Genomic DNA, 9,230 nt, shown 5'->3' on the forward strand with positions numbered 1-9,230 from the left:
CCTAATCCCTAATCCTAACCCTAACCCCAACACTAATCTTAACCCTAATCCTATCCATATCCCTACAATATCCCTAACCCTGATCCTAACCCTCACCCTAACCCTAAACCTATCCCTAACCCTCTCCTTTCCCTATCCCTAACCCTCACCCTATGCATATACCTATCATATCCCTAACCCTATCCCTATCCTTATCCATAAATGTTTCTCAATCTCTATCCCCATGCCCAAACCTAACTCGAACCCTAAACCTATCCATATCCGTATAATAGTCCTAACCTAACCCTAACCCTAACCGTAATCCCGATCTCTATCCCCATTCTTAACCATAACCCTAAACTGAAGCTTCACCCTATCTGTTAACATATCCCTATCCCTAACCCTAACCCCAACCATATCCCTATCCATAACCCTATCGCTGTCTCTAACTCTGACCCTTACCATAAACCTATACCTGACCTAACCACAAGCCAATCCCTACCCTTAATCGGAAACCTCACCCTACAGCTCTCCCTGTCCATAAACCTATGTCTATCTATATCCCCATCCCTAATCTCTAACCCTAACCCTACCATATCCCTATCCTATCCCTAACCCTAACACTTATCCTAACCCTGTCCCTATCCATAAACCTATCTCAATCCCTATCCCTATCCCTAAACCTAACCCTATCCATATCCCTTTCATACCCCTAACCCTAATCATAACCCTTAAACAACCCTAGCCCTATCCCTAACCCTAACCCTAATGCTATTGCACTTCATAAAACTATCTCTGTCCCTTTCCCTATCCCTAATCCTAAATCTAACCCTTACTCTAACCCTAAATCTATCCATATACCTATCATAACCCTTAAACTAATGCTATCCCTATCCCAAACCCTTCCCAGATCCATAACCTATCTCTATCCATAAGCCTATACCTAATCCTAGCACTAACACTAACCCTAACCCTAACCCTAAGCCTATCCCTACCCCGATCCCTATACCTCTTTCTATAAACCTATCCCTATCCCTAAACCTAATCCTATCTCTAAACCTAACCCTAATCCTAACCCTATTCAATTCCCTGTCTCTATCGCTAACCCTAACCCTAACCCTAAACCTAACCTTAACCCAATCCATAATCCTAAACCAAACCAGAAACCAAACCCAAACCCTATCAATATCCCTGTCATTTCCCTAATCCTAACCCTAACCCTAACAATAAACCTAAAACAAATCCTGACCCTAAACCTATCTCTAACCCTACCCCAAACCTGAACCCTAAGGCTATCCTTATCCATGAATCTATTCCTATCCCTAACCCTAAACCTATGAGTATCCATGTCCCTCTCATGGCCCTAGACCTAACCCTAACCCTAGCCCCAGCCCTAGCCGTAGCCCCACCCCTAGCCCGAGTCCCAGCCCTAGTCCTAGCACTAGCTCTAGACCGAGGACGACACACGAGAAGACACACTCTTAGAGGGTTCAGTCTGGGCAGCCTGTGGGTTGGAGGCGGAGATCTGGTTGGACACCCTGGAGTGAGGTGTGGGTGTTCCCTTTCCCAGGAGGCCTGTTATGGGCATATGGAGCTGGGCTGGGGAGAGCTCCATTTTCCCTAACCCTAAGCCTAAGCCTAACCCTATCCATATACCTATCACATCCCTAAACCTAACCTTTAGCCTAAATCTATGAGTATCCATAACCATAACCATAATCCATAAAAGGGAAACCTGGGTAAGATCTGGCCAAATCACCCGGTCTTGCTAGCCTGTGGGGGTTCACCTAAATCTCTTTTTCATGGGCATAGCAGCTATTAATGTTTTACAATTTTCTGCTCTTGCACCTTCACCCACACCTGAATAATAATGTATTTCCCACTTAATAACTTATTGGGAGCACAAAGCAACCCTGCTACAGACAGGGAGGACTGGAGGAGGCAGCTCATGTTTACAGAGCTGGCAAGTGCAGAGCTTATATTTTGACACCTCTCATTTGATGGACTTTCCCGCCTTCACCAATGCCCTCTTCTCTTAGTTATTTCCATCTTAACTTAGACATCAATTCCTAAAGCCAAATTCTCGAGTCTGCCCTCACTAGGCCAAAATCCCCCATCGTAGAGTTTCCTAACAGTGTCTATCCTTGAAGCAGCTATTCCACTCTATACACAATATTGAAGACATGTGGAGAACATGTCCCCTAAACTTTACATCACTGGCAGGTGCCACAGAGTCAACACAGAATGTGTTTAAGGAAATGAAGATGGCCTGGCTTTGGTCTGCAGAAAAGCCTTGCCACTCCTCCTGACCACCTGGTCCAAGAGACCTTCCAGAAAGGAAACAGAGTCCAAATGTAGCACCCGGAGATGCTGCAGACAGAAGAACTTGGAGGTGAACTGGCCAACATACTGCTCGTCCTTTGCTGGAGAAACATCAGAAGAAACGTGGATGTGGGAGAGCAGGAGCCTGTGCAGGCTGACCATGACCCAGGTGAGGAGCAAACCATCCCAGGGTGATTGACTCCAGCTGCACCATCTTCAAGATTTTCCTAATATTTTGGATTGGTATGGCAAAAATCTTGAGTGTCTTACAGCACAGTTGTAGTAAATCTTTCCTCTGCTTGACCACCTTAATGCGGTAGATGAGGAATTAATCAGGGATGCCCTCCCTGAGGCAAAGGTCAAGAAGCACCTCCAGTGGAGCTGAGGGCTGCTTCTCCTTCCCCTCCTGGAACCCTCCAGTGTTTACCTCTTAATCATGGGATTGGCTGCCCCTGGCTCCATCAATAAGAATGCACAGGTTGCAGATCCAGACCGAACATTCCAGAAGTCCTATGAGCACGCTTCCGTAAATCCAGCACATATAGTTTCCATCTCCTGTGAGACAAATGGGATTGGCTAAGACACTTCGAGATCAACACAGAAGAAGACTAATAGGGTCAGGATATAGGCTAAGACAACCAGACAGCAGCTCTTCCACTCCCTGCTTCTCTCTGGGATTCTTCCACATCCCCATTTTGAAAACCTTTAAGTACCCCTGGGAGAAGGAGAGTGCATGTTCCTTCTGTGACTCCTTCATTTTAATTTGCTTCCATTTCCAGAAGCCCTTTCCCTAAGTGAGGCTTGCAATGGATCCAGGCCTCCCCAAACTTCCACATGGCACCCTCAGAGTCTCCAGCCCAGCCTTTGGCCCTCCCTGATTCTTTCTGACCCCACCTGTTTTTTGCTCTGACTCCCCTGGCCCTACTAGGTGACCTACATCACCCTCATCTTGGGTGAACCTTCTGGGCATCGATCCCATCAAGCACAGTATGTAAGGTCTCCTGGTGAAGCCACCGTTGCTTCACTGTCCCCTCACTAGGGCCCCCAGTGGGAGGCAGATGAAGGGCCAGGCCTGCACCACAGCCTTCAGTGCCTCACAGTGTCTCCCGGTGGAGGCTGCCATGAACAGTCGCAGGAAGAGCTCTGTAGGCAGCTCTTCCAGTGCTGTGATGGCCAAGGCCTTATCCCTCAGCAGGCTCTGACTGGCCAGTTCCAGAAGCTTGGGTGGGGCCTGGCTGCTCATCCTGATGAATCTGCTTTGAAAGGAATTCTAGGGAAACATCCATGGAACAAGGTGTCCTTCACAGGCCAAACACAAACAACCCGTCTTCCCCTCCATTCACAGAGGAACCAACTCAGGGCTGAAGTTACTGCTCTGGCAATGAGGGCAGGGAGTGGTGTCCTCAGTTTACCCCACTGACATTCTGCACTCCAAAAAGTAAAGTGTCTCACTAAGCACCGAGGAGACAGGAAGACTACCACTGGCCCCATCCCACTATCCCAGTCATAAGTGAGTCCAGATTAGTCTCCATCTGGACCCACCCTTTAGAGGAAAAGTTTCTGACACTCACTCAAGGGGCTAAAACAATGGGAATGGGATGGAAGGATCATTTGGATCAGCATAGCCTACACTCTGTATGTTCCAACAAATAACCAGGCTGGGAAGGATTAAGGGAGAGCGAGAAAATGGATGCCATTATTTTTCATTTAAAAAATTGGAAAGAGGAATCAGAAGTGGTGTAACAATTACATAGCCCCTGATCATCAGAGATGCCGACACTGGGTTTCAGATGCACATTTCAATGCCTATTTAGTTAACATATACTAGGATCACCGTTTTGGAACAGAGTTAAGGACAATAAATATTTCACATCCAAAATAAAGGCGTCACTCTTGAAAATATCCTGTGGAAAATTTCTTAAGCTTTTTAAAGGAGGCCAAACTAACAAAATCACAAAGTCATAAATGACAAGAACTATAATTTCTGGGCACAAAACTGAATACTGAAAATGTCAGTAAATAAAATCCCAAACAGTAAGCTGTTATACATTTCATAATCTCTTCTTGGTTAATAAATAAGTATTTTAAACATTCATAAGGTGACATAAGTCCAAACACAAATCAAAATATTTGGGATGAAGTAAAAACAAAACTGCATTTATAAGCCAAAGCAAAGCCTGAACTCTGTTCACCTGCAGAGAAGAAAAAGGAAAACCGGGCAATCGCGGCCTGCACCCCTGCGGAGACTCTGGCTGAGGGTGGCAAGATGGTGGTGTCCTCAGACTGAGGTCCTCACTCACCAGCTCGAGGCACCGCTGGCAGAGCTGTCTGCTCTGACCTCACAAAGGACCACAGCGATGATGACAGCACACAGGACCCAGGTCCCTCCTCTGCTCCTGGAAGCTTTCACAGTCCTCTCTGTTCACACCTCCCTCTTTAGGCTCCTGGCTTCCAACTGAAAAGCAATATTGTACATTCCTGAATCTCCAACCTGATTGCTGGGGTCTTTGGCTTATCCAGATTAACTAATATGATTCAGTGACAGACTGAATCACTCATTAAGCTAGGGTGAAAGTCAGGGTCTCATTGATTTACTCAGCAGAAAGGATACCCCCAAATCTGGAAGACTAATTGTTGGGGACTATTTGGGTCTGTCAAAATGGCCAAAATGCTCCAGAGTGAAAACAGCTTCAAGGAAACAGTGTGTCACCCTCAAAGAAACCAGAATTAAAACAAACAAACAAAAACCTCCATTTTATATCAAAGCAAAATGTGAAAAATAGGGAAAACTGTGTGTGTGTGTGTGTGCGCGTGTGTGGAGGGGTGTATGGAAACTCTACTTACTGAATAATTTTTCTGTAAACTTACAACTGCTCCAAAAAGTAAAGTCCATCAAGAACCGTAATGAAAATATCTCTGTGTATCAAATTATCACTTCTACTTTATGTTGCCATCATGTGCTCATTCAGGGAGGAACAGAGTTCATACATAGAAAAATGAAAAAAAAAATATAAAACTAGAATTTGTTTAGTATACTGTCATTTAAAACACTGAAAATTAATGTGTTTTATTTCTTTGTCAAAAACGTTATGGAGAGTAATGCTTGCTGCTGTGTATTTGATGTTTAACTTTTGTTATGGAGCACACATCTTTTCCTTGCTTGGATGAACTGTCACGCTCCTTTCCAAATTTGCATCAGCTTCCAACATTTTATCCGTTGCCCTTTTATGTTGTGCAGTATTTCTGAGAGTACTTTTAATGTGATGTTTTGGCAGCATCACTTCATCTGGGACATCTTCGTCCTTTTCTTCACAACCACTTTCCTCATTTGTGCTTCTATGTGAGATGGGGAATGTGAGCCTGAGACGGAAGGGGCAGGACCCTGTACTATGAAGATGGGGTAAAAAGAAGTTCCTCTACGTGGCAGAGCCTAAAAACAACCAAAGCATTTCAGCTTCCTCCCCCAAGCTGTGGGCAGCGGACAGTGGGCTTAGACAGACCTTTCCCTTCCAGCCACAGTAACTGAGGCTCTGCATGAGGAGTCAGTGCACACTGAGACGCTGGGGGAGGGCGCGATGGGAACAGGGCTCCTGGGACTGGTCCAGGGCCCAGGGCTCCCTCCCAGCCTTGCACTCATGCCAGCCTGCTGCAGCTGTGCCTTGAGAAGTGCCAGAAGGGGGACATCCCACTCTCTATCTATGTATGGCACTGTGAACAGGGCCAACAATGAGAAGGGAGCCAGCAAGTGGGTGGTGTTGCCCCACAGTTGGGGGCTCACAGAGGTCTGGCTCAGCAGAGGGGACTGCAGGAGGATGGGGGTAGTACATACTTAAAGGGGAATCAGGACAGGCTGGTGCTCCCTGATACAAGGCACCTCAGCTCAGGAGCTGTTCTCCCAGTAAGTGAGGCTCAGAGGAAACAACTCCCCACCTCCACCTCCTTGCTAGAAGTAAGCAAGGATCCTACCCTGAGCAGACCTCATCAGCAGGACCTGGAACTAGTCAGAACAGATGGGGCTGGAGGCTACCCCCACACGTGAGACAGCAAGAGGAGAGGAGAGCCCAGGGCTGGGGCTGCAGGAGGCAGAGCTCTGGGGTGTCTCAACCATGCCTGGGCTCTGCTCTGCTCACCTCCTCACATTCTGCAAAGGTGAAAGATGCTAAGGAGGGGAACTTCTGGGCACCCAGAGCTGATCCTCTCTTCCCTCCTGCCCAGGCTCCCTGGGGTCACGGCCCTGACCCTATCCCTCTCTGCATGTTCCCCTCCTCTCAGGGTCCTGGCCTCAGTCTGCCCTGACTCCAGCCTCCCTCAGCATCTGGGCTCTGAGACAGACAGTCACCATCTTCTGTGTAGATGAAAGCAGGAGATATAACTGCATTGTCACTGGAAGCAGCAGTGCCAATGGCAGTTATAACTAGGTATCCTGGTGCCAGCAGCGCCCACAAACAGGCCCTAAAGACTTAACACAAGGGGTCGTTCTCAGACCTAGGGTTCCCAGCTTGATTCTCTCCCTCCAAGTCGGGCCACCTGGCCTCCCGGGCCACCCCCATGATGCAGCTGCAGGACAAACCTGTGCATTCTCACTGCTCCTTTGCAAACAGCTCCTTTCCCACTGAGCTCCAAGCCCAGAAGGAAGTGAGCCCAAACCCCACCTGAGCTCACACATGATCCCCTGCCTGGCCCCCCAAACACAAGGTTGAGTCCTTGGTGTCCCACCTCCACCTCCTTGCTAGAAGTAAGCAAGGATCCTACCCTGAGCAGACCTCATCAGCAGGACCTGGAACTAGTCAGAACAGATGGGGCTGGAGGCTACCCCCACACATGAGACAGCAAGAGGAGAGGAGAGCCCAGGGCTGGGGCTGCAGGAGGCAGAGCTCTGGGGTGTCTCAACCATGCCTGGGCTCTGCTCTGCTCACCTCCTCACATTCTGCAAAGGTGAAAGATGCTAAGGAGGGGAACTTCTGGGCACCCAGAGCTGATCCTCTCTTCCCTCCTGCCCAAGCTCCCTGGGGTCACGGCCCTGACCCTATCCCTCTCTGCATGTTCCCCTCCTCTCAGGGTCCTGCCCTCAGTCTGCCCTGATTCAGCCTCCCTCAGCATCTGGGGCTCTGAGACAGACAGTCACCATCTTCTGTGTAGATGAAAGCAGGAGATATAACTGCCATTGTCACTGGAAGCAGCAGTGCCAATGGCAGTTACAGCTAGGTATCCTGGTGCCAGCAGTGCCCACAAACAGGCCCTAAAGACTTAACACAAGGGGTCGTTCTCAGACCTAGGGTTCCCAGCTTGATTCTCTCCCTCCAAGTCGGGCCACCTGGCCTCCCGGGCCACCCCCATGATGCAGCTGCAGGACAAACCTGTGCATTCTCACTGCTCCTTTGCAAACAGCTCCTTTCCCACTGAGCTCCGAGCCCAGAAGGAAGTGAGCCCAAACCCCACCTGAGCTCACACATGATCCCCTGCCTGGCCCCCCAAACACAAGGTTGAGTCCTTGGTGTCTGATGCCCTCTGCTCTTTCATCCTGGACATGACAGTGGCTTTGGAATGGACACCCCAACACACTGTGGTTAAGAGGGAGCAGGCGAAATGCACCTGCTTCTTCTTTCCCCCCGCCAGGGGCTCAGCAGGCAGACACAGCCTGTCTCCTCAGGGACACGGACGGAGGGAGTGGCAGCTTAGGGCCATCTTACCTGAAGACGTCTTCTGCCCACTCTGGTTCAACTTGGACTGGCCTCGAGTCTTGCAAGACTTCATTTCTCAGGTCTCTTACGGTTTCAGTGTCCCATTTCCACTGAAGTCAGAGTACAGTTACCAAGACACTCTGCAAACAAAATGATTGTGTTTTTTCCACATCCATTTATAAAGCAACGGTCTCTTGTAAAAACCTCTGCTCTCAGGGCTGAGGTAATTGAAAACTAAGACCCAGTTCTGCCCTTTCAGTGTGTCCCTCCTCTTTGTCCTTCACTCTGAGCTCTGGGTCCTCACGGGCTGAAACAGGGACAATGTGGATGACACGCCCGATGCCCGTCACAGGTGACTGCTGCCCTCCCACCCCTTCCTGCCCTTTGTTCTCTCGTCAGGACGCACCTCCGTCTCTCCAGGAACAAGGCCTCGGGTGAATCTGCACCCTGGTCCTCCTGCCCCATGCTGCCCCCCACTTTCCAGCACAGCAAGACAGCCGGACGGCGAGGGCCAGGCCACTCGGTCTCAAGGCAGTTACCCCGTGAGCTAATGAGCTCAGTCAATCAGCACACACGTGTCACTTCAGCCACCCACAACTGCGGCTGCTCTCACCAAGCGGAAGCCGGGACCGACCCGAGGGGAGGCGTGATCCGATTCCGCCCTCACGGGAGCCTGCACTGTGATGTCCCCATTTTATAAACGGTGAGCAGAGGCCCAGGAGAGTTCCCGGTGCAGCCGGAAGTCACTCCGCGCGGGAAAGGAGGAACCGGGGTTTGAACCTACGCGGTTCTCGGCCCATCACCCTCACCAGGGCGATCCCGTTGCTCAGGAGCTGCAGGGAGAGAACGAGGCGCCGACTCCGCGCGTCCCCGGAGTTCAGCGAGCGGGAAACACCGTCAGCGCCGTCGGCGTCGCGGGTCCGACCACACCTGGTCTCTCCTTCGCGAGGCCGAATCTCAGGGGAGCTCGGGGATCTGGGCCGGGGTCGTCCCGGGGGCCGGAAGGGGTTTGTGACGTGATTGGGGCGGGGGGGGGGGCAGGGCTGGGCGCTGAGAGGCGGGGTCGGGGGTCTCCCCCATGACCCACCCGCCAACTGCGCGGCTCCGGGCTGCGGAGGGCGAGGGCGAGACGGGCCCCGCCGAGGCCGCTCCTCCCTCGGATGTGGGGGTGCCGAGCGCGCCCCTCTCCCTCCTCGGGGGTCGCCGCCCTGGGCCCGCGAGGCCTCCGCTCCGCGCCGCCCTTCGCCC

At 50.7% G+C, this 9,230-nt stretch overlaps 1 long non-coding RNA gene across 1 annotated transcript; it reads right to left on the reverse strand.

Annotated features, from left to right (window-relative positions):
• Positions 1–1,574: 1,574 nt before the first annotated feature.
• Positions 1,575–9,009, reverse strand: LOC119530988. The gene is made up of 5 exons (XR_005216158.1): positions 8,596–9,009; positions 7,992–8,122; positions 4,602–4,756; positions 2,729–2,856; positions 1,575–2,608 (listed from the first exon to the last, which is right to left on the reverse strand). It is a non-coding gene; the product is annotated as an uncharacterized LOC119530988 (long non-coding RNA).
• Positions 9,010–9,230: the final 221 nt, after the last annotated feature.

The sequence above is a fragment of the Choloepus didactylus genome, chromosome 4 (genome assembly GCF_015220235.1).
Source record: "Choloepus didactylus isolate mChoDid1 chromosome 4, mChoDid1.pri, whole genome shotgun sequence".
Lineage (NCBI taxonomy): Eukaryota > Metazoa > Chordata > Mammalia > Pilosa > Megalonychidae > Choloepus > Choloepus didactylus.